At 40.2% G+C, this 26,883-nt stretch overlaps 1 long non-coding RNA gene across 1 annotated transcript; it reads right to left on the bottom strand.

Annotated features, from left to right (window-relative positions):
* Positions 1-3,137: 3,137 nt before the first annotated feature.
* On the bottom strand, positions 3,138-7,425 carry LOC139704764 (uncharacterized). Its single transcript, XR_011706747.1, has 2 exons — positions 6,762-7,425; positions 3,138-5,225 (listed from the first exon to the last, which is right to left on the bottom strand). It is a non-coding gene; the product is annotated as an uncharacterized lncRNA (long non-coding RNA).
* Positions 7,426-26,883: the final 19,458 nt, after the last annotated feature.

Genomic DNA, 26,883 nt, shown 5'->3' with positions numbered 1-26,883 from the left:
GGCCCAGCTCCTCCCCTCTGGCTCGACAACAAATTGAGGAGACTCGGGTGACTGTGCCTCACCCCCCCTACCAGGAGACCAACTGCTTATGTCACCGCTGGTATTGATGAAGTTCTCTCCTCCGCCGCTTTCTGATGACATCAGATCTCTGCCATGTTGGTATCCTATGCGAATGGCAGCATTTCGTTCCCCTTGCCGGGCAACCAAAGCAACGGGTGAGTCCTGACCAGCCCTCAGCAGGACCCAGACCGAGAAGCAGTTTCCGTGGGCTCCTAGCCCCGGTCCAGGGAAGTTCCGGGAGCCGGAACTCGGCCGCTCCGTGCTCGGTGTAAGCTCCTTTAAGTGTAAGCTCCAAGAAGCAGTCCCCGCGGGCTCAGTTCCGGGAGCCGGAATTCCTGTTTTTTTTTTCAATTCCAATTCATCATGAGGATAGTCCACGTTTTGCATTTACTATCCCTGCACTGAATCATGAAGGTCCTGATCAGAGATATGAATGGAAAGTACTCCCTCAAGGGATGGCTAACAGCCCAACTATGTGTCAAATTTATGTTAACAAAGTAATCTAGCCACTTAGAAATCAAAATCCTGAACTACAAATATTTCACTATATGGATGATGTATTATTAGCACACAAAGATAAAAACACATTGCTAGAATGTTATGCCACACTTACAAACTTATTAAAAAAATATAATCTAGAGATAGCAATAGATAAAGTACAATTAAATTTTCCAATTAATTATTTAGTAGTTCTATTATCCTCAACCATGTTCCGCCCACCAAAAATTCAAATACGAGTAGATCAACTCAAATCACTTAACAACTTTCAAAAGTTATTAGGAGACATAAATTGGATAAGGCTTTATCTAGGCATACCAACAGGAGAGTTGGAACCTTTATTTGATATCCTAAAAGGTCCATCAGATCCAAATTCACCCCACATGTTAACGCCTGAATCAAGAAAGACATTAAAAATCATTGAAACATATATGGAAAATATTCATTTGGATAGAATTGATATAAGTTTGCCTTTATTATTTACTTTACTACCAACAAAAAATATTCCTACAGGAGTATTTTGGCAAGGAGGTCCATTATTATGGATACATTTATCTTATTCTCCTAAACAGTATTCTTACTAGATATCCTGAGGCTGTAGGACAATTAATACTCAAATGAATAAAAGCAGCAAGGGAGTGTTTGGAATTTCTCCCAATAAAATTATTACTTCATATACTATGGATCAAATTGATGAGTTAGTAATGAGTTAAATACTTGGGCATTAATCATGTGCAAATCTAATGTTTCATTTGATAACCACTTATCAAATCCTTTATTGTCTTTTTGGTCATCGCATCCTGTAATTTTTCCAGAAATGACAAGAAAAACACCTATCATGAATGCTCCAAATATATTCACTGATGGGTCAAATAATGGTACAGCAGCAGTAGTTACCCCTGACTAAACTTTTCCTTTTTTAGTACCCAAACAATCAGCTAAAAAGGTAGAGCTTAATGCAGTATTACAAGCTTTTGTGATATTTAAAGATTCTGTATTTAATTTATTTTCTGATAGTCAGTATATAGTTAATGCTATAGTATCCCTTGAAGATGCTGGTAGAATTTCCCCTTCCTCTACTGTTTTCTCTGTGTTTTCCACTATACAAAATCTAATCTGGGACAGAAAAGATCCATTCTTTATAGGACATATCAGAACACATACAGGATTGCCTGGAGCCCTTAGTTTGGGCAATGATTTAGCAGATAAAACTACACATGACATACATATTTTCTCTACACTAGAAGAAGCTACAAATTTTCATAAAAGGTTCCATGTCAATGCTAATACTTTACAAAAGCATTTTTAAATAACTAAGGAACAAGCTAGACAAATAATAAAACAATGTCAAAATTGTGTGACCTTTTTACCACAAGTTAATCTTGGAGTCAATCCTAGAGGACTGATACCTAACCATATTTGGCAGATGGACATCACACATTTGCCAGAATTTGGAAAATTAAAATATTTGCATGTTACAGTTGATACTTCTTCTGGATTTTTGATTGGCTCCTTTCATGCCGGAGAAAAAACTAAAGATATTATAGCTCATTGCTTACAAAATTTTGCCACTGTGGGCGTTCCAAAACAGTTAAAAACAGATAATGCCCCTGGTTATACCTCTACCTCTTTTAAACAATTTTGCTCATCATTTGGCATTACTCATATAACAGGAATCCCATACAATCCACAGGGATAAGGCATAGTTGAAAGAGCTCATCAAACTATTAAAATGTACTTATTAAAGCAAAAAGAGGGAATTGGGAAGGGGTATATATCCCCCAAAGATAAACTTAAAATAACCCTTTTTACTCTAAACTTTTTAAATTTGAATTCATCAGGGCTTAGTGCTGCAGAAAGGCATATGTGTCCAAAAAATGTACATAAGCCCAAAGTACTTTGGAAGGATATTCTAACAGGACAATGGAAAGGTCCTGACCCAGTGATTTTCTGGAGTCGGGGGTCTGTTTGTGTGTTTCCTCAGGGAGAATAGCAGCCGATTTAGATTCCAGAGAGATTAACTAAAGCGATTTCTACAGACCAAAAAGAAGATGATTTGGCTCAAATCCATAACAGCTGATATCCAGAACTCCAATTTGGCTATCCTTACATCTGTGACAGTGGTTCTCCCACACCTGGAGGCTAATGAATAATGAACACCATTAAAGCCTATTTCAAATATAAAAAACCTTGGGGCTTGCTTGTGGGAATACCTTCAGACCCATATGCAAGTTACAGGAAAAAGGATGGGATATCAAAAGAAGAGTCAAACCCAGGTGGTAACCAGGATGCTTTTTTCAATATCTATTTTATTATTGCCCTTTCCCACATCATGAAGTTCTATTTTTTTTTTTTGAGCTCATACAGACCTAAGTTAATGTTTTTCTGATCAGCTCTATTTTTTGACTGTGGAGTTTTTAATCATTGCAGTGGGGATTTCACCTGTGAAATGCTACAAGGCCTTTACTATTATGTTATGTGTTGTATGTATTGTATTATGTGTGCATACTTGTGTTTTGTGTTGTATGTCTGTATGTACATATATCCATATATCATATATGAAGAGCACTCATGAAAAAATGGATCCAAATTTTTTTATTATTCATGTGATTTAAATGGTTTAATTTAAATTGGTTAAACAGCTGTTGAGGATTGTTTTAAAATGTGAACAAAAAAGGAGGTTAACAGATCTGTTTGTTTACTTTCTCCTTTCCTTTTCATTATATCTAATTCTATTCAGGATACTAAATTGTTTAGAAAATTGCTTTCTTTTAGTGCCTGCTGGAATGTTACATAATTTTTTTTTTTTAGCCATCATTGCCAGAATTCCTATCTTCATCCCAGTGCCGGTGAAGACAAAGATAAAACCAAACTACAGCTTCTGCGATAGCTATCACAACAAACTGTATAAACCTATGCATCAATGAATAATGTAACTCAATAAGTGATGCTCAGTCAAGAAGTCGATTTGCTTTGGGAGGAAATGGAAATATTGATGGATTCCTCTGCTTTGAACTGCTTGCAGAACTTGCCTGGACTATGTATCATTTGTATGCATTGTGAACTATCTGTTGGTGCAGTGACTTGTGGTAGTGCCAGGGTATTTTTGCTGATGGTGTCATCAGTGGTACAATTCTTCCAAAAGGAGCCGTCAGCTGGCTTGGTGTCGTGGCATTTTGTATCCTCCTCCCTTCTGCTTGAGAGGTCATTCAGCTAAAATTTTGGGGCCAACAGAGGTGAGGCAAAGAACCTCACTGCCCCACTGGTGCAAAGGCCTATCCACAAGTATGGCTGTATGCTGGGCCGGTAGTCAATGACAGGTAAGATCCAATTGCAATGGTACCAATCTAAGACAGGAGGCTGACGCCTTGAGGTCAGCTCATCCGATGACGGGTAAGGACCATATATAGTATCGGGCAACCTAAGACAGGCACGGTCCCTAAGCCACATGCTTGTTGTTTAATTAAACAGAAGGGGGGAGATGTTGAGAGCCACAGCTGAGTCAAGATGGCACCTGGCATTTTGCCAGAAGGAGTGGTTAAGAGGTGATGCCAGCGAGCCATTAAGATGATGATAATTAAGTTAAGCTGTGTATAAGTGCTGTGATTGTATGATGCTGGATTGAAACAGGCTATGTATTCAGTTGTATATAGACCCCTGCTGTCCGGCAATAGGGTGGCTCCTGCTGCCTCAGGCGCCCGCTACTTTTGAGTTCTCGTGGAGTTCCCGTTGAGTTCTCGCTTGAGAGCTGGGAGAGTTCCCGGGGAGTGCGCATGGAGTGTCGGTGGAGTTTGGGCACTAAAGGAGTTCCTGTTTGAACCTACAAGTGGCTCATAACCTCCCGATTTGGTGCCCAGCCAGACTGTGGCAAGTCATTATTCTGGGTTAATGGCTGCCAGGGAGAGGGGAGAGTTGGGAACTATGGTACCTGCCCATCCAGTGTTCCAAATTGGGACTTGCTCCAACTAAAAATGGTGGTGAAGGTGATCCAAGGTGGAGGTGGCTCCTTGCAGTGATGGGGTGTCAGGGTGGGTGGGAAGAGCCAGGCCAGGCATTGGGTAATGTGTTCAGAGATGAGCTCCATGGCAAGCAGTGTTGTGGCTGTTGGCTGTCTTCAGATCAGCTGTCATGCCCCCAGGTCTGCCACGCAACAAGCGCGATCTTCTTGAAAGAAGGTTTGGTTCATGAGAAATTGCTAGTGAGTTTTAAATTAAAGAGGTAGACTCTCATTACCTTTAATACAGCTCCAAGAAGGCTTCTTCTAGATCCTGCCTCCAGCCACCTAATGCAGAAGCAAGGTTTACTGAAGAGACTAGTGAGAGAGGAAGAGCATGCCAGGGAGTGAACTTTTATTGGGGAACAAAAAATTCAAGGGAAAATCCCATCCAATGAAGGTTAAGGAGGTCAGCATCCCAAGGTCAGGGCCGGCGATTGGGTCTTCAGGTCAGTGGCCAGGCACGCCTCTGCACAGACAAGCCCTCAGACCTGGGAAAGGGTGGGGAAGGCTTTTTAACACAGGTTGTGTTTAAGCGCCTCTCACCCAGCCAGGGAGGTAACTCAAATCACGTGCAAGGATGGTCTCCCACATATTCCCCCTTTTTTCTTTTAAAAAGCAGGCGATGATTTACTCTCTTGAGTCTCTGCACTCTCACTATGAAGTCACCATCCTATAATTACAATACAAAAAAGAATTAACAGCAAAGAGAACAATCCAATAATGTACCAGGCTGAGTGTTTAAGAATATTTCCAGTGTTAAATCCATTTAATTCCTTCAATATTTGATTAGCCAAAGAAGAATGATCCAAAAAATCAGCTCTGTTATTTTGAATATCTTGGATATGGTGATGGAGTTCCAAAAGATCCAAGCTATTATTATTATTTTGCCAAATACCCAACAAATGGTTTTTAACCTTCTCCCAATCCCAGAGAGAAGCATTGCACTTGGCAGCTGTAACACACACATATTTATAATTTGCATGGCATTTAAGCCTTTCCTTAAATTTTAAAGCCAAAAGTTCATTACCTGTATTTATAACAGTCACCTCTAAGGCCTTTAACTTAGTCTTAATTCTTTTATCAATATTTACTTGATTTCTCAGAGCCTTGGAAATATTTTGGGCTAAATTATTTAGAAATTTTGCATGTTGAATTTTTTGAGATAAAGTTATTGAGGCTGTGACAGTGGATGCCAAGAAAGAAAAAAGGCCAAAACTCTCACAATGATAATTCCAATAGAATGTTTAGGTTTTGCTAGCTGGGTATGAATTTGCTGTAAGACTTGAAAACCAGCATCAGCATACCATGGTTCTGAAATATTAGCAGGCAATAAAACAAAAGAGGGCTGATGAAGTATCAGCACTCCTTTTCCTCTATTATATCTAGTAATACAATTGGTTAGGTTACATTTGTTACATGTTACCACATATTTGTCATCTATCCATTTAACTTTTACATTTTCAATAATTAAAACATAAGGAGATTGGACACAGGCTCATAAGCCATAGCAAGATCCTTCCTTACAGCTCTTGTCAACAAATTTTGGTTAAGGCTTGTCTGAAAAATGTAAGAATTCTGAGGCAGCAATTAAGTGCCAAACATCTTTTTGAATACCACCCTCACTGTAAGTCAAAATATTACTAACAAATCTTGCAGGTGTCATAGCAGAATTTTTTCATAATTGTCTCTCATCAATTTTTGGAGACCAGTCTAAAATATACCCACTATCTTTAGACACCTTATGTTGTACAGGAAAAGTATTTACACAATCTATCCATCTAGGAAAGGTGCCAATCTCAATTGTAGAACTATTTGGACAGTGAGGTATTTGTGGAGGTTTTGCAGAAATGACTGGTTTATTATGGGAAAGTCCCATTTTAATCACTGATCTACTATAAGGTTTTAAGTCTCCATAAATGGTACGATTAGTCAGTCTAGGTCTCCCAACCACTGTCTTTTTCTCAAATGATACTCTCAGACAGCCAGTATGTTTATCATGGGACCAACACAAAGGTAATTGGGCACTGTAGCCAGAATAATTAAATCTAGTCACATGATTGGGAGTAATATGAGTATCTGTAAATCCTCCCATCATGAATGAGTCATTAGTAAACACTGGAATAGATTCTCCATTCCACACAGCTGGGTGTACCAGGGGTGGATCTGGGAAATATGTCCAGTAAGTGTCTATTTGATTCCCCTTTACCTGACAGCCCAGCAGGGCAATTACTGTTGCTACCATCATCACTGGGGTCCTGTTCTTTCCTAGGAGTCGAAGTATTCGGGAAGCCTGGGTTGTTAGCTTCTTCATGTCTTCCCATGAGATCAGCTTTTCAGCTGGGTCATGTTGGTTCCTCTTCATCCTTCTTCGATATCTCTTCCTTTTGAATGGAGGCTTCTCTAGGTCGATCTTCAGTCGCTTGAATTTTGGTTCTATCTCTTTCATGTCTGATTGCGTATTTAGGTACTCAGATAGGACAGAAAGCACCTTCTGGAAAAATACAAGCATGACCTCTGCCCCACATAAACACTGGTCTGGGCCTTTCCATTGACCAGTCTGTAAATCTTTCCACAAAACTCTGCCTAAAGGGCCTGTTGTTGTGGAAGACATATGTCTCTCAGCTGCAGTATGAACTTCTGTGTCACAATTAAAAAAAATTAAAACAAACAAGGCATGTTGAAGCTATTTTGAGGAGTCATAAACCTATTCCCCCCTTTTAATTTTTGTAATTGCAGCTTAATAGATAAATGAGCTCATTCCACAATGGCTTGACCTTGGGGGTTATAAGGAATTCCTGTTTTATGGTTAATTTGAAACTCTTGGCAAAATTGTTGAAAATAAGAGCTTACATAAGCTGGTGCATTATCTGTTTTAATCTGCAAAGGGCATCCTAACACAGCAAAGACTGCTAGGCAATGAGAAATTATATATTGAGTATTTTCTTTATGTGCTGTGGCAAAAACAAATCTGGAATGTGTATCAACTATCACATGAACATAGCATTGCTTACCAAATTGAGGAATATGAGTTACATCCACTTGCCATATTTGACTTGGTTTTAATCTACAGGGATTTACCCCTGATGGCAGAGATGGAGTGTGAATAACACACTTAGGGCAGTGACTTACAATTTAACGAACTTTTTCTCTGGTAATATTAAAATTTTTACGTAAGCTAGAAGCATTTTGATGATGCAAGAAATGTGAAGCTTGTGCACAATCATATGGAGACATCTGTTGACAAACAGCTACTAATTTATCAATCTTGTCATCACCTGAAGTTAAAGGTCCTGGAAGATTAGTATGAGCTCGTATGTGTCCTATGAAAAATGGGTGCTTTTGCATTTGCACCTCCTTTTGTAGATTATTAAATAATTTAAATAGCTCTTGTGATGAGGTATATCCAATAACTGAAGTTTCAATATTTTTGGTAACTCCAGCTGCATATAAGCTGTCAGAATAAATATTAATAGGCTCATTTGTAAAGTAATTTAAGGCACAGATGAGAGCTTGCAGCTCCGCTCTTTGGGCAGAAATATATGAGGTTTTCATTACCTCTGTGTAAACATGGCTATAAAAACCTGCTTTACCTGAGCATGAACCATCAGTGAACACTGATAGGGCTCCATCTATGGCCTGGGCATGTACAATCTTTGGAAAAATAAGCAGTGTTATTGATGTAAATTGAATAATTTTATCATGAGGGTAATGACTATCTATCTGACCAGGAAAATCAGTAAAAGCTATCTGCCATAAACTAAAAGCTTGAAAAAGCCAATTATTTGATGAACAGAAAATGGAATAATTATAATATCAGGTTCAGATCCAATTAATTGTAAAACTCTCATCCTACCTTTAATTACTAATTGAGCAATAGAGCCATGAAAAGGAATTAATGTCTTTTGGGGAGAGTGGGCTAAATGAATCCATTCAATAACTCCAAATCTTTTCCATATAGCTCCCGTTGGGGTATGCACAGTTGGAAATATTAATAAATACACTAGTTGTTTAGGATTAACTCTAGTAAGCTGTGCATTTTTAATTGCACTTTCAACCTTTTTTAAAGCTGCCCTAGCCTCTATTGTCAGCTGACGTGGAGAGGTTGGAGAAGGATCTCCTTGCAATATCTGAAATAAAGGACTTAAATCAGAAGTAGTTAGTTTTAAGGATGGCCTCAGCCAATTAATATCTCCTAATAATTTTTGAAAGTCATTAAGGGTATGTAACTCCTTAACTTTTATCTGCAGATTTTGAGGACGTATTGCATGTCCTTGAATTATCTGACCTATATATTGAAAGGGAGGCATCTTTTGTATCTTTTGAGGAGCAATGCATAAACCCATTGCTGTAAGTGAAGCCTCTAACTGAGTAAAAATTTCTGAAAGTACTTCTGGATTAGCATGAGCCTATAATATATCTTCCATAAAATGAATAATATAAGCATCAGGAAAGTTATTCCTTATAAGAGCTACCGCCTGACCCACAAATTTTTGACATAAGGAAGGACTGTTATGCATTCCTTGAGGCAGGACCTTCCAGCAATATCTTTTAACAGGTTCTTTAAAATTAATTGCTAGGATAGTGAAGGCAAATTTTTCACAATCTTCAGGATGCAACCTTATTGAGAAAAAATAATCTTTTACCTTCAAGCTATAGTTTAAAGGGATGATGGCTGTGGGGGAAGAAAGTCCTGGCTGTAATGATCCCATAGGCTGAATCCCATTATTTATTGACCTTAAATCTTGTAGTAATCTCCAATTACCTGACTTTTTCTTAATAACAAAAATTGGGATATTCCAAGGACTAAGTGTTGGTTCCATATGACCAGCTTGAAGTTATTCCTCAACTAATATGTGAATTATCTTAAGTTCTTCCCCTGAGATGGGCCACTGAGAAATTCATATAGGCTCTTCTGTGAGCCAGGTGATCTTTTCTGCTGTCTTTTGGATCAGGGAGACACTCAGGGCCGCTAGTAAAAGTTTAAAGCACCAGCGAGCATAATTGTTTATATATGGGTTGGATCAATATCAGAACACAAGCGAATAAATTTGGAAACTGTGCTCTTTTTTTCTATGGGGTCTGAGAACATCCTGACAATATTTATTTGCATTTTTAAATGCCAATTGTTTAATAATAAATTTATAAGCACCCGGGTCCCCTATGGAACAGCTGGCGGTTTGATAGAGTCACACTACGAAATCAGAATAAAGCTCACTGGAGCCTTGCTTAACTTTAGTTAGAACTAAGCTAGATTGGTCCTTGGAGGCAATCTGTCTCCAGGCACATTTTGCACAGGCTGTAATCTGATCGTACATTGCAAATTCATAATTTAACTGCCTTTACAAATCAATAAATTCACCCGTTCCTAAAACATCTCCAATGGTGTTTGGAGATCCTGTCTCCTATTCTTCTCTGCTTGCTCAGCACAGAAATCTGACCAGTGTGATCTCCAAAGTAAAAAGTCCCCCCCCCACTCAAGCAAGCCCTGGCGATTGAGACCCAGTCACTTGGCAGGAGTGATTGAGAGCAAATGGTTTCAAGCAAACTTTGCATCAAAGGTGAATTTGGATTTTAAACCTCACAGGCATTTTTTAACTCTTTAATAGTTTTAAAGGGAATTACCTTGTGGACGCGAACACGCTGATCTTATTGGTTAATTTGCTCAAAAAATGGGAAGAGCTGGAATTCGCTGGTATCTTCCCCAGCTTCCTGCACCTTCCTAATACCTCGCTGGAATGGAGTAAGAAAGGTCATTGCTAACTCAGAGCACCTGTTAAAGTTTGTCTTTTTAACAGACAATGGCCGAATTCGAATAGCCTGGGCAGGTGCTGTTAAACACAGCCTGTTGAAATTTCCCGGTAAATCCTGGATTTCATTGTCCAATTCCTCTCCCTCAGACTGTGACTCCTCCTTGGGTTCTCCACTGCCGCCATGTTGAATTTGGGCTTGTTAGCCACGTGGGAGAGAAGAGCTTTCTATCTCTCTAGGAATCTCTTCCATTCTTTCCTCTCCGGGAGGAGAACCTTCTATCCCTCTGGAGGTTTCCTCTCTCTGATTTCCCTCTCTATGATCTTCCAGACCTCTTTGGCTGGGCTCAAGCAAGGTTACATTTTTTACTTTTGGTTTTGCTCTGAGGCTTTTTGTTTTTAGCCCGCTTAGAGGAAAGGGGATTTCCTTAGCCTCAGGCAATTTTTCCATTTTAATAGACTTAAATAGCTCTCTGAATACTTTTCAGTAGATCTTCAGGGGGTCCACGGACTATGGCCCATGTAATCAAAAAGACAGATCTCTAATGCAGTCCAAACCTTTTGGATATTTTCAAAATTTCCAGGTAATTCATTAGAAAGGCAGATTTTATGTAATTTCCTTTCTAATTTGTCTCAAGTATGTAAATTTGGTGAATCTTGGTCACAAAACCAAGGGCAACATTCACCTACAACCTTTAAGAATTGTAGCAACTGAGTCTTTTTAATTTGCTTTCCCTTCTGATTAATTATTGTCTCTAAAATAGTCAAGTACATGTCCTTATCAGTAGAAGTTGAATTTCCCATTATCAATAGTTTAACATCTCTTCACTTAAAAAACTGCCTGGTACTTCTGTGACCCCCCAAATGTCACCAATTCCTTATTTCTATAGCGCGCTCCCTAATTCAAGCTAGTCAATTTATTATGCCCCCTCCTGGGCGCCACTTCTGCCATGCGACCAGCGTGAGCTTCATGAAAGAAGGTTCGGTTCATAAGAAATTGCTAGTGAGTTTTAAATTAAAGAGACAGACTCTCATTACCTTTAACACGGCTCTGAGAAGGCTTCTCCTAGCTCCCGCCTCCAGCCACCTAATGCAGTGGCAAGGTTCACAGAAGAGACTAGCGAGAGAGAGAGAGCATGCCAGGGAATGAGCTTTTATTGGGGAACAAAAAATTCAAGGGAAAATCCCATCCAATGAAGGTTAAGGGGGCCTGCAATTGGGTCTTCAGGTCAGAGGCCAGGCGCGCCTCTGCACAGACAAGCCCTCAGACCTGGGAAAGGGTGGGAAAGGCTTTTAACACAGGCTGTGTTTAAGCGCCTCTCACCCAGCCAGGGAGGTAACTCAAATCACGTTCGAGGATGGCCTCCCACACCCAGTTGCAGGTAGGCTACTGCTTATAGGGGACTATGGCAGTTACTGCAGAGTCCAAAGATGGAGGCAACCAGGGGAGCCCCATATTGGTAGATTGGAGACCACATGGATGTGGAAGCCAGAGTTCTCATGTGTAGGTAGTGGCTGAGTGTACTGCATGAGAGCAGCACCTGGGATTTCTGTGCAGGTGGGTGGCCAGGAGTCCTGTATGGGTGCTGATGCCAGTGGTCTCACTTGGGCACATGAGAGAACTGCATGGGTGAGTAGTCAGGAATCCTGATCTGATGCTTTGACCAGGAGCCTTGAGTAGGCATGGTGACTGTGATTCCTGCACAGGAGCAGCTGTTTGTTGGGTTCTTCTACACTCACAGAGAAGCAATATTTCCTCTACTTGAATTCCAGGTCACAGAACAACACAGAATTCTGCCTCCCTCTGGCAGAATGGGCCACCCATTTTGAATCCCCAAATCTAATACATGGGGTTTTGAGGGAATACTTCACATGCAAACATAACTACTTCTGAGACTGAATAGTACACCTTTGGAGCAAGCATGAGGGTAGGGTGAGGCTAAGGGTAGCTTTAGAATATTTATTAAGTTAAAAATAAGGTACAGGACAGAATATAAATGGGAGTGAAGTAAACTCAAAGCATAGTTAACATTTTAGTATAGTTATGTGATAAATTAACTACTGTACAGGTTGTTTTGTAATATGTAACTAAAGTGACTCAAAGTTTCATAATTTGACTTGACTGAAAACTCCAAATTTATATATTACATTTTTATATACTAAATATTGATATAAGAAACAACATTATTAAGATAACTGCATTAAGGGTGTTAAGTGGTTTTTGTGCCACTACAACACAAGTGGAAATAGCATAATTACGTCAGTTCTCAGATTTCATGGACATAAGTAGTAAGGAAATCAAATTATAGGTACAAGTGAGAAACTCACAAAATTCAAACATCATGACTCCTATAATCTTCAGAAGGCAACTAAACATAAAATAGAGGAAAGATGGGCATCCCTCATTTTATCTGAAATCTTGCCTATATGTCCCATAGTTGTGGTCTCATTGGTATAAATATTCCAAAGTGCTCTAACATAAGGAATGCTACATTAATAATATTTTTTCTTAATAAATTACATTTAGGACTTAAATTTTAATTGATTAACAAACGATATAAACCCACAGTTAAAACAGTTCACATGGGGAGGTTCCACAGTGGTCAAGCAGAGGTGCCTAGCACTCATTCCGCATGAAGAAAAACCAAACCACAGGTGGACACTGCATTTTGAATTCAATGATGTGGGAGATTGCTGGGCCTCAGCTGGTAGAGACTAAGCCATGTGAGACTCAGAGACCCTGGATGAGACCACAGGAAGAGAGACAAGATGTTCCAAAATCCCACACTGGAGAGTGCATGGCCTCCTTAACACTTGAGGCTGGAAAACCTGGCCCTCTCTGTTTGAAGGAATGGAACTGGGTCCCCCTCTCTCACCCTGGTCAAGAGTCAACTCAAAGAGGATCAAAACTCAAGTCTGAAATGACAAAGCTTGGAAGTACTTGAAGAAATCTAAAGAAACACTTCAACATATAGACACAGGCAAAGATTTCCTGAAGAGAACTTCTATAGCTCAGAAAATGGCAAATAGAATTGATCTGTGGAATAGCCCCAAATTAGAAACCTTCTGCACAGAACAGGAAATAAAAAAACAGATTGAAGAGAAACCCTATATAAAGGGAGGAAATCTTTGCCCACTATTCTTCTGACAAGGGTAATGACCAGAACATATAAAGAAGTAAAAAAACCTCAAAAACAACAATAACAAAACCCAAATAATGAAAATAACCTATTTGATAAATGGGGAAATGAGTTGAGAAAGTACTTTTCAAAAGAGAAAAGAGAGTAGAGAAGGGAGAACAGTGAGGATAGGCAGGATTGGAGGGAAAAAAAAGGAGGAGAAAGAAGGAGATCATGAAGTGAGATTTAATTCCATGCATGCAAGAGTTTATTGAGATGAACCCAACTACTATATAAAGATTTATTAAAGATACATTCCACTATTTTTTTAAAGGATAAGAGGCCAACAAATCAAATAAAAGAAGATTCATCATTCTTAGCCATCAGGGAAATGCAAATCCAACACACATTATGTTTTCATCTCATCCCAGTCGGAATGGCAACCGTCAAGATGCAAACACTGTGGTCACCTGGTGCTCCTGCATTTCCTCCCCCCATGATGTGATGCTCTGAGAAATGAGCTGATGCCAGTGCTATGCAACTTGAATCTCCTACACTCTGTGGTAACTAAACCTCTTCTCCTTTTTCTTAAAAAAAATTCTAAAGATGAATGCTGGTGAGGATGTGGGGAAAAAAAGGAACTCTTACTCACTGTTAGTGAAAAAGTAAATTACTAAAACCACTATGGAAATCAGCATGGAAGTTCCTCAAAAACCTGAAAATAGAACTATCATGTGATCCAGTTACAGCACCTTTAGTCAGACTACTGTAGAGATACATGCACTTCCATGTATACTACAGTACAACTCACACTAACCAAGTGATGGAATCACCTAGCTCTCTGTCCACAGAAGAAAGGATAAAAAGAAATACACCAAATATACCCAATGAATTTTTTTTTTGCACTGGGGATTGAGCCAGAGGTTCTTAACCTGTAAACCACATTCTCAGCCCTTTTTGGTGTTTTATTTTGAGACAGGGACTTGCTAAGTTGCTTAGGGCCTCACTGAAATTGGCTTTGAAGTCGTGATCCTCCTGCCTCATCCTCCCAAGTTGCTAGAATTAAAGGCATGTGCTACTGCACTGGGCACATAATGGAATTTTATTCAACCATGAAGAAAAGTGAAATTACATCATTTTCAGGAAAAGGAATGGAACAGGAGACTATCATGTCAAAGGAAATAGGCCAGATTCAGAGAGACAATAATGTTATGTTTTCTCTTATATGTGGAAAGATACAGGGAAAAAAGCATTTGATTATGAGTGTAGAAGAGAGATAATTAGTATAGATGAAGGAAAGGGAATTGGGGAGGAGGAAAGGGAGGGTACAGAGTGGTATTAGAAAGTGATTTAATCATATTATGTTATATACGTGCACGAAAAGGCCACCAAGATACCCATTAATCTGTATAATTAATATGTATCCCCCCAAAATGCAGGACAAAGAAGAGGAAAATGAACAAAACACCCTGACATCTTTCACCTTGTCTCCCCAGAGGTGGGGCTCCCCTTTGCAGAGGAAGGTTGAAGGAGAATGTCCAAGTAACTTTATCCCAATGGATGTCAGCATCACGGACACTGGAAAGATTCACAGTCAACCCAGGCTTCCAGCCCAGTTATGGGAGTGGCCTGGAGTCTCCACAGTAACTGTGAATTGGAAAAGGATCTCACATTATCTCCCCACCATCCCCAGAGCCCAGCCTGCTGTAGCTTGGTGGTGTCTTAAGAGGTGAGGTATTTTCTGAATTTTTACTGCTTGAGGGGATCAAAAACAACTGTATATACCCTGCTCTGGTCCCTACAGAAATCCACCACATCAACACAAGTGGTTGCATTCTCAGAAACCCAGCTAAGCCTAGCAGACCAACTGTGATCCCATCACCCAAGTGTGTTCCTTTCCCTGAGTTGCAGGAGGCAGCTATTATATAGTACAGTGGGAATGGATGCGTAGCTTCCTCCAGAACTGAGAAAAGAACACTTGTCCTTAGGGGTTAAAAGTACAGCTATCTGTGTGTGGTTTTGTGCCAATTTCAGGACATGTATCCGCCTTGTCCTGGCCACCCCTATGCCCCCATTTTATTTCTCTGTAGGTCTGCTAGGGAGGCTGATAGGAAGCTCAACACAGGGTTTCACTCTCCCTGTCCCTGTGCAGTGTATGGGGTCAACCATTGCCTCAGCTGTGGACAGGTGCTTCTGACACCCACACTCTACTGAAATTTCCAGTGCCAGAGACCCTTCCCAGCAGCAGAGTGACAGAGAAACCATCCATCACCCATCTGGTGCCATCACCCCCTTCACGGAGGTGCCACAGACTGGCTCTCCCTTAACCAGTGCTGTGTTAACTTGAAACCTGCTAGAGGGTCCTCACCTGTGTGGGTCTCACCTAGAGAAAATGGGCCTTTTTGACTCTGCTACAGTATGCACTGTACCCAAAGTCATGCTTACAGACCAAGTAGCTATGGGAGTTCACATTCTGGTCCTCGGCTGGAAACAAAGGCAGCATTCCATATCAAACCAGCAAGACACATCTCCAGGAAATAGCCTTTTACTACAAGAAATTCACCCCATCAAACTTATCGAAGTGGCTGATCCAGCATATGCCCAAATCTCAATACAGAAGAATATGAAACACGATAAAGATCAAAATAACTCACGAGCAATGGATTTCAAAGAAAATGTTGTTGATGAATTACTTGATACAGAATTTGAAAAATTATAGAGAAGATCAATGAGATTCAAGAGAATACGATTGTAAATGTACATCCACCTAATAGTGGAATTTCTAACTTGGGAAGATCAACATAGGATCTGAATGGAAAATGAGGCTAATATACAATAATAGTGGGAGATTTCAACACCTCCCTTTCACCAATGCACAGATTTTTCTGACAAAACAGCAGCTCAGATCCATCAGGAATCAACTCTGCTCTAGATCTCAGGCCTTACACACAGCAAAGCATTCAGCACTCCTGCAGAACACACCTCCTTTACTTCAGCATGTGGAATATTCTCTAGAAGAGATCATCTATTAGGACACAAAGCAGTCCTAAGACATCCAAAAATGTCAACATTATATCATATATCTTCTCTGGCCACAATGGAATAAAAGCAACAATTAATAAAAAAAACATATAAACATCAAAAAGTGTAGAAATCATGGAGACTTAAAAACATGCTCTTCAATGAGTGATGGGCCACTATAGAAATAAAACTAGAAATTACATATTTCTTGAAAGAAATGGAGATAGAAACACAACACTTGGAACCTCGTGGGCTTCAACAAGAGCAGCTCATCTTACAGCACTAACGTCCAAGTAAAAGCACATTAAGTAAACAGCACATAGAATCTGCCAAAATTGAGCCATGAATACACTGAAAACCTAGGTTTAAATAATGAATTGTGAGATTGAATCAGTAATAAAAAGTCACCCAACAAAGGCAAGGCCAGGCCCACATGGCTTTACTGCTGAATTGCCTCAATCTTTTATGTAAAATCCAATGTCAACTCTGCTCAAACTATTACAAAGATCAAAAGGGAGAGAAGAACTTCAAACTCATTTTATGAGGTTAGCATTACCCTGATTCCCCAAACACACAAAGAGAAAATAACAGAAAAATAATGACCAATATTCCTGATGAATATAGTTGTGAAAATTCTCAACAAACTACCAGGATATCAAATCCAATAGCAAAACAAGATCATTTCCTGACAACTTAGATGTATCCCAGTGATGCAAGATTGTTTCAACACACATGAACAATAAATGACATATTTCACATCCACAGAGTGAAGAAGAATTCATATTATCATCAGAATAGACTCAGAAAACCATTTGATCAAATTCAACTTTTGTTCATGATAAAGACCCTGAACAAATTAGGCATAGAAAAATTGTAATTCAACAGAAGGGAGACTAGATATAACAAACTCATAGTCAATGTTGTGCTGAATGGGGAAAAGCTGAAAGCATTTCAAGATACAGAACCGGACAAGTGTGTTCACCATAATTACTATTATTCAGAACAATACTGGAAGATTTAGATAGAGTCCCTGTAGTATGCTGTTTTTAAGTCCTTTGGGAATAGTCCCAGGAGAGGGATAGCTGGGTCAAATGGTGGTTCCATTCCCAGATTTCCAAGGAATCTCCATACTGCTTTCCATATTGTCTGCACCAATTTGCAGTCCCACCAGCAGTGTATGAGTGTGCCTTTTCCCTCACATCCTCGCCAACACTTATTGTTGTTTGTCTTCATAATAGCTGCCATCCTAACTCGAGTGAGATGATGTCTTAGAGTAGTTTTGATTTGCATTTCTCTAATTGCTAGAGATGATGAGCATTTTTAATATATTTGTTAATTGATTGTATATCCTGTTCTGAGAAGTGTCTGTTCAGATCCTTGGCCCATTTTTTGATTGGTTATTTGGTTTATTTGGTGCTTATCTTTTTGAGTTCTTTATATACCCTAGAGATTAGTGCTCTATCTGATGTGTGAGAGGTAAAAATTTGCTTCCAGGATGTAGGCTCTCTGTTCACCTCACAGATTGTTTCTTTTGCTGAGAAGAAATATTGTAGCTTGATTCTATCCCATTTATTGATTCTTGGTTTTAATTCTTGGGCTATAGAAGTCTTATTGAGGAAGTTGGGGCCTAATCCCACATGATGAAGATCAGGACCTACTTTTTCTTCTATTAGATGCAGAGCCTCTTATTTTATTCCTAGGTCCTCGATCCATTTTGAATTAAGTTTTGTGCATGGTGAGAGAGGGGTTTAATTTCATTTTGCTTCATTTGGATTTCTAGTTTTCCCAGCACCATTTATAAAAGATGCTATCTTTTCTCCAGTGCATGTTTTTGGTACCTTTGACTAATAAAAGATAATTCTCTGTGTCCTCTGTACCATTGGTCTACCAGTCTGTTTTGGTGCCAATACCATGCTGTTTTTGTTACTATTGCTCTATAGTATAGTTTAAGGTCTGGCATAGTGATGCCACATGCTTCACTCTTCCTCCTAAGGATTGCTTTAGCTATTCTGGGTCTCTTATTTTTCCAGATGAATTTCATGTCTGATTTTTCTATTTCTATGAGAAATGCCTTTGGGATTTTGATCAGAATTGCATTAAATCTGTATAGTGCTTTTGGAAGTATGGTCATTTTGATAATATTAATTCTGCCTATCCAAGAGCAAGGTAGATCTTTCCATTTTCTAAGGTCTTCTTTGATTTCTCTCTTTAAGATTATGTAGTTTTCACTATATAGATCTTTCACTTCTTTCATTAAGTTGATTCCCAAGTATCTTATTTTTTTTGAGGATATTGTGAGTGGGGTAGTTTTCTGCATTTCCTTCTCAGAGGATTTGTCACTGATATACATAAATGCCTTTGATTCATGAGTGTTGATTTTATAACCTGCTGCTTTGCTGAATTCATTTACTAATTCTAGAAGTTTCCTGGTGGAGTTTTTTGGGTCTTTTAGGTATAGAATCACATCATCAGCAAATAGTGTTAATTTAAGTTCTTCTTCTTTTGTACATATCCTTTAATTTCTTTCGTCTGTCTAATTGCTCTGGCCAGTGTTTCAAGAACTATGTTGAATAGAAGAAAGAGGGCATCCCTGTCTTGTTACAGTTTTTAAAGGGAATGCCTCAATTTTTCTCCATTTAGCATGATGTTTGCCTGAGGCTTAGTGTAGATCGCCTTTACAATGTTGAGATATGTTCCAGTTATCCCTAGTTTTTCTAGTGTTTTGAACATAAAGGGGTGCTTTATTATTATATTGTGGTCAATTTGACTCTTGAACTTGAGAAGAGTTTGTTTGATGAACATAGCTGCACCATTGTTTGGGACATATATATTTATGATTGTTATGTCTTGTTGGTGTATGTTTCCCTTGAGCAGTATATAAAGTCCATCTTTATCCTTTTTGATTAACTTTGGCTTGAAGTCTACTTCATTTGATATAAGAATGGAAACCCCTACTTACTTCTGCAGTTAATGTGAGTGGTATGATTTTTCCCAACCTTTAACCTTCAGTCTGTCGATGTCTTTTTTTTTTTTTTTTTTTCAGGTGAGTCTCCTGGAAGCAGCATATTTTGGGGTCCTTTTTTTCTAATGCATTGTGCTAGCCTATATCTTTTGATTGGTGAGTTTAAGCCATTAACAATCAGGGTTATTATTGAGACATGGTTTGTATTTCCAATCACGTTTGTTTATTTTTATTATTTAACTTGACTTGGTTTTCTTCTTTGATTATTTTTTCCTTTAGGGTACTATCTCCCTCTGCTAATTTTCATTATTGTTGTTTGTTTCCTTTTCATGGAATATCTTGCCAAGGATGTTTTGTAGTGCTGGTTTTCCTAGCTATAAATTCTTTTAGATTTTGTTTATCATGGAAGGTTTTTATTTCATGTTCAACTCTAAAGCTTAAGTTTGCTGGATACAAGATTCTTGGCTGGCACCCATTTTCTTTCAGAGCTTGATATATATTTTTCCAGGATCTTCTTTCATTTAGGGTCTGTGATGAAAAATCTGCCATTATCCTATTGGTTTTCCCCGATATCTGATTGTTTTCTCTTGTGGCTTTTAAAATTTTCTCCTTATTCTGTATGTTGGGCATTTTCATTATAATGTGCCTTGTTGTGGATCTGTTGTGATTTTGTACATTTGGTGTCCAGTAGGCCTCTTGAATTTGTATTTCTAGTTCATTCTTCATGTTTGGAAATTTTTCTGATATTATTTCATTGAATAGATTGTTCATTCCTTTGGTTTGGACCTCTATGCCTCTATGTTAATAGATCCCAATATCAACTATACATCACTCTATCCCACTAACTCCTAAATTTGATCTTTTAATGCTATCCCATATTTCTTGAATGTTCTGCTTGTGGTTTCTTACCATTTTCACTGTGTGGTCTATGTTCTTTTCAAGATTATATATTTTATCTTCCTTGTCTGATGTCCTATCTTCCAAGTGGTCTACTCTTTATGTGATGCTTTCATTTGAGCTTTTAATTTGGTTTATTATTTTTTTTCATTTCAAGGATTTCTGATAGTTTTATTTCTAGAACCCCTATCTCCCTGTTGAAGTGATCTTTTGCTTCTTGGATTTGTTTATGTAGCTCATTGTGGAAGTGATCTTTCACTACTTGTAGTTGCTCTCTTATATCTCCCTTGAGTTCACAGAACATTTTAACTATGTGTATCCTGAAATATTTCTCTGTAATTTTTTCTGCTATAGCTGCCAATGATTCTAATGATATGTTGTCTTCATTTGTTTGTGATACTTTCTTCCTTTGTCTTTTCATGTTGCTCTTGTGTTTTTCTTTTCAGCTCTGTGGGTCTAGTGTGTTATTGTTTTTACCCTATAGATTTGTAGTGCTCTTGAAAGGTCCAAGTCTCTCCTTTGTGGGGAAGGACTATGTTAACAGATCCCAATATCAACTATACATCACCTATGAACAATTTGTTGTTATTAAGACATTTACACTTTAGTCTCAATGTTCAGAAATGTTGGATTCAATTATTATCTAAAATATTATCAGTAGTTTCATAAGAAGTTTACAGTTTCTGGCAGTGGACAATGAACTTGGGTTGGGCATAGGATGATATACTGAGGGGGAAAGATGTGGGGGTATAGAGTTAATATGTCTTAGGAAATGTGAACTCGAAATCTAATGAAGAGGGTTAGTGGCAGGGGAAGAGACAGGGAGTAATTTATGGTAGACAAGTTCATGGGAAGACAGTAGAGTATATAAAACAAACCCATATGTATTTAGAAAAATACAGGATGTTAAAATAGTAAAATTTGGAGGGTAAAGAAGATAACAAAAAAAGGAAGAAAAAAAGGGAAGAAAAGAAAAACAAGGGCATATGCAACTCCTGTATAGATTCTCAGATGACTCAGTCCTCAAAGTCCTATTTCATGCAAAGTTCTTGGTTTCACATATGTTGGGGATGTGAGGGTCAGAAGATAGAAGGGTAGAAGAGAAAAGAAAAAAACTTACTCAAAAGAAGAAACCAGGGTTGTTGCTAGTTTTAGAGATCTGTTTCTTCTCTGCTTCTTCTCATCCTGTAGGTGGGGCTGTCTGTTTTAAGCTGGGGTCTCTACCCTCAGGATGGTGTAGGTAAGGAGGGTGAGAAGACTGGACCTGGTGTAGAGCATCTGGGAGTGGGGAGTGCCGCCCACAGGTCCCACAGGGAAATTGCACCTCACGGGTCTCTTTTTGGGACCGCTCATCTGACTTGAGCCCCTGGTATTGTCTCCCTCTCTTGCCTGGAGATTTCCCAGATCCTGGTCTCTCTGTTATGCTCCAGAGTTTAGTCCCATCCCCTCTCTCACTTAGCAGTTCCCAACTGCGGGACCTTTCACCCCCATGCTCACACCAGGTGGGTGGTGCCCTGGTCGCACTGCACACCTGCCCAAATGAGAGCTTTTTTTTTTCCCAGAAGAGGAAGGTAAAATATATACTCTTGAAAATAACATAGCTGTTGGGTAGTCACGGTGCTGAGTTATCACCACTTGGGTACGGGATTTGGAAACCAGGTACCTGGCCAGATGGATATCCAATCTGAGATCTGCGCCCACCAAATATAGCTAGAAAAGTTATCCAATATGGAGCTGATCTCCTTCCAGCACTGGGGTGTCTGGTGAGGTGGGGAGGAGTTGGGCAATGGCCTTGTGCTGTGGATAGGCAGCTGAGTGACCTTCATGAGAACAGAGCACAGTCTGGAGTTCTGCAGAGGTGCTGATAGGTGATTCTGCTAAGCCATTTGTGAGCTAGAATTGCAGGCTTTGGATCCAGAGTCTGGAGTCCTACTTGAATACCGAAGCTCTGAGACCTGCTCAGGGGTCACAGTGCTGGTGATTTCTGCGAAAATCCACTGTATAGGGGTCCTCTCACAGTCTCTGAGATGCTGTATTCCGACTAGGTGAGACCTGGGTAATGGAGCAACACAGGATGCTGCCTCTCTCTGGCCACCACCTTCCCCCCTTCTTTGCAGATTCAAATTTGTTATGCAGTCACTTATACATACAGTAATAATGTCTGGTTTTTTATCAGTTCTTAATGATTAGAACCCAAGGCAGTAAGATGATGTATCTTCAGTGTTGAAAAGAAAAACAAGGAACCAAATTCTATACTTGGCAAAACTGTTTGTCCAACATGAATTAGAAATGAAGATATTCCCACATAAACAAAAATTGAGCAGGTTATGTTCTACAAGAAATTCTAAAGGGAGGTCATTAGGTTCAAATGAAGGATGCTAGATAATAAGGCTAAGTTGCACTACAAAATAAAGATCTCTCATATCTTGAATATTTTGAACTTTGTGGTGCCTCAACATCCCCACAAGCAGATGTGAACACTCCCTCAGGCAACAGGTACATCATTGTAATAAGCTGGTCTCTGTTGCTCTCTCTGCACTGTGATCTAGTGACATTCACACACACCAGTGAAATCCCTCACAATTCTGGCTTGTTTCTCTGCAGGCACCTCAATCAAGGCACTTGCCCAGGGCTTCTCTCTAGGAACTGTGTTCCTGAAAAATTCTTAATTTCTTGTGCCTCTCCAGGTCCATTTCCCAGAGTTCTGTTGCCAAGGTCCTTAGGTGGCTCATCTGTGAGATTAACTGTCCTATTGACAATACAGTGGCAATGAGGGGAATGGTTCTAAAGTCACAAACAAAGTCCCTGGGTCATGGCCTGTAACATGTGTCACTACCTGAATGTCCCAAATGCCTCTACCATGTTGCACAGCTCTCTGGCCCTGCTGGATGTCTTGTGCCCTGCTTTGTGCAGATCTCTGTTGCTTTTTCAGAGAGCAGACAACACTCTCCACCTTACATTGCTGATCCTGTCCCAATTCTGAGAATACCCACTGAGATACCAGCTCCTAGCCTTGACCCCAGCTGCAGAATCATCCTACCATTGGAATCTGGAACACCAGACCCTGTGAATTGGCTCTTTACCAGTGCACTGTGTGGGAATGTGATTTGAGGAAGGACCCCTGCTGGTGGGTGTGTAGTTCCATGAGGTGCTGAGTGTTTATTGCTGAGTGATCCTGTGAGAGTCAAGGGGGCAGAGGGTCATACAACAGCTGCATGAGCCTATTCAGTGTCCAGAATATGGTGAGTGGCATTAGTGAGAAGTCATTCATTCTATTCTACCTTGAATTCACATGGCTCCTCTCCAAATGACAGTCCTCCATGACACCCCCAAATGTCCATGCTGCACTGCTGGCAGCCCCTTCTCTGCTGCTTCCTTGCTACAGCTGACCTCCACCTCCCACCCCATCCATGGCTGCCATCACAGGTGGTGGGTGGCTCCTGGTACAAGGAGAACAGAGAAAGGAATGTTTTGAGCCCTCTCTCCTTCAGATGCCCAAGGAAGTAATTTGAGGTTATAAATCCCCCTGGGCAATGTGCTTGGACTTGGAAGTACTGCTGCCATTTCCAGGGTAATACTCTTGTCCTTATAATCAATTTGTCACAAATAAAGAATTTAAGAGACACAATTGAGATCACTATTGCTCCTCTGGATAACGACCCCTGCTTTTCCGGGTTAGTCAATTTGTATTGCTGCAATCAAAAACTCACAAGTACAACTTAGAGGAGGATAGATCATATTGGGCTGACAGTTTCAGAAGTTATTCCATTGCCGAGTGGCAAGAAGATAGGACCATTGTAAAATAAGGGCATGTGGTGGGAAGCTCCTTAGTCCATGGCAGTCAGTGCCAGGAAGAAGAAGAAGGAGAAGGAGAATAGAAAGACAATGAAGAAGAAGAATAAAGAGGAGGAGGAAATAAAGGAGAAATATATAGAGAAATGTGGTGTTGGTACGAAGAGCGAGTCCTCAGGGACCAGTCCACACCTGCCTATAGTTCCCACACTTTCGATTCCATAATCTCACTCCTGTCAGAATGGCAATCATCAAGAACGCAAATGATAGATGGTGGAGAGGACATGGAAAAAAGGAACTCTTACTCAGTGTTTGTGAAAATGTCAATTACTAAACCCGCTATGGAAATCAGTGTGGAGCTTCCTCAAGAAACTAAAAACAGAACTACTGTATGATCAACTCGACCACTGCTTGGTATTTATCTTAGAAGTCAGGGGCTGGGGCTGTAGCTCCGTGGTAGAGCACTTCCCTTGCTTGCTGAGGCATTGGGTTTGTTCCTCAGCACCACATAAAAAATAAATAAAATAAATACCTTGTGTCTAGCTACACCTAAATAATATTTAAAAATAAAGAATGAGAGTCAGTATCCTGTAGAAAACTGTAGTGGTACATGCATACCTATACTTGTGGTTTAGACATGAGGGGTTGCACAAAAGCTCATGTGAGTTTGGAGATGAAATGATGGGGTAATGAAAGCCTTAACTCAATCAGTGTCTTAATCCCTTAAAAGGGATTAACTGAGGGTGACTGCAGTCAGGTATGGTGTGGGTAGAGGAGGAGGGTCCACTCCTTTGGGGTGTATATTTGGTAGGTGAATATAGTTTTATCTCTTTCTGCTTCTTGGTGGCCATGTCCTGACCTGCTTTCCTCTGCCACATACGTCTGGTGCTATTGTGCCTCAACCCTAACTCTGAGGAATGGAGCCTCTATGGGCTGACACCTGAAGCTGTGAGCCCCCAAATTAATCTTTTCCTCCTCTAATTATTCTTGTCATATTTTTGGCTCACAGAAGAAAAACAGATGACTAAGGCACACATGTTTATCACAGCACAGCTCATAATAACCAAGTCATGGAATCACCTCACCTATGTATCCTTCAAAAGACGAATGATTAAAGAATATGTGCTATATTTACACAATGGAGTTTTATTTCACCATAAAGAAGAATAAAATTGCTTCATAAAATAACAATTAAAAATTAAAAGTAAACAGACACCCCTGTTATTTCCTTCAACCAAGCAAGGGCAAATTCCCCTTGGAGTCTCTAGACCACTCACAATGGCTATAAGCTGCCCCATTGCTTTGGAAAGCAACAGATGTCTGGTGATCTCCTGGCTCTCTAGGACTTAGATGCTCTGGGACAATGGTCACCTGCACTGCTCCCCACAGCTACCAAATCATCATCAGGACAGGATAGAACAGAAGCTAGACCATCTGGTGTGCCCCACCTGCAGGATGGTGTGGCTTCCACATGCTTAGGTCCTTACCTGAAGCCTGGGCATCAAAGGGGCTCCACCTCCTACCAGGCCCCCAAGGCTAGCTGGAGACCTAAGAATTAACCTAGAGGACATAATGGGAGTCCATGGACTTAGGAGTGGCACAGTCAACCATCATACATCCTGGAACTCAGTGGGATGTGGCTGCCTTCCATCCCTTAACCAGAGCCTCCTTCTAAAGCTTAGGAACCAAGGACAACACACCTTGCCACAGCCCAGGCAGTCTCCTGAGCTCAGGGCAATTCACCTTTTTGTTCCAAGCCTGGAAGTGGCTCCCATTTCAATCAGAGTGAAAGGAACACCCTTGAACACAGCAGGGACTTCCCCTTTCAGGCCCTTTGTGCATGCAGTTTCCCTGTCAGGAAGCTCTGCTCAAATTCCCCTTTTCAGTGATGCCTTCCCATTGGCAGTACCTCTCTCCCACAGAATCTCCTGGTCCCTTATCCAGCTGATTGATTTCACTTCATATTGATCACGATTCAGGGTGTTAAACAATTTACCTATTTGTTGTGTATTGATCACAACCATTGTCCTTAGAATGACCTTGGCTACACAAGGCATCTACTTTTCCTCTTTTGTTCCCAAGGCACTGCCTGTTCCTGTAACAGTTCCTGACACACAGTAGGTGTCCAATCAATGTGTGCTTCATGTGGGAATTGCTCAGTACAAGAGCCCCTGCATTGCAGAAGTCTATTTGAAGTGTGTGCATCTTGTAGAAATGGCCACAAGTTGAGTTTCCCACACAGAATACTTAGCAAAACAAGAACTATTTGCCAGATATAGGCAGGAAGGGGAAGGGCCCAGGAGAAGAAACCACAGAGGAAAACCTCTTCCCCTCACTCCACTATTCTCTATGCCCACGGGCAGGAGATGCAGAAAGCTCATAAATCAGCCATGTGGCTTATTATGAATTCCACACACCTCTTAAAACCAAAATTCAGTCCTCTCATTGCCTTCCAAAAAAAAAAAAGATGGAATCAAAATTCCTCTTGGGTTCTCTAGACCATTCACGATGACCATAAAATGCCCCAGGGCTTCAGAAACAACAATCTGCCACCTGCCCCATGGTCTTGTACTACACACCATTAAAACAATGTCTGGCCACATGTAGGGTCAGGGCCACAGAGTTTGAGAAGATGGTGGGTGAGCCACGAGCTCCAGATCAGAGCATCTGCACTCAAACCCCAGCCCTCGCACTGCCCCTGAATGACCACGGGGCTCCTGGTGCTTCTCTTTCCTCAGCTGTAAGTGGGAGTGACCAGAGTGCCTGCTGTGGGCATCATGATCACATGAG

This window comes from Marmota flaviventris, chromosome 2, assembly GCF_047511675.1.
Source record: "Marmota flaviventris isolate mMarFla1 chromosome 2, mMarFla1.hap1, whole genome shotgun sequence".
Taxonomy (NCBI): domain Eukaryota; kingdom Metazoa; phylum Chordata; class Mammalia; order Rodentia; family Sciuridae; genus Marmota; species Marmota flaviventris.
This window is presented reverse-complemented; position numbering and strand designations above follow the sequence as displayed.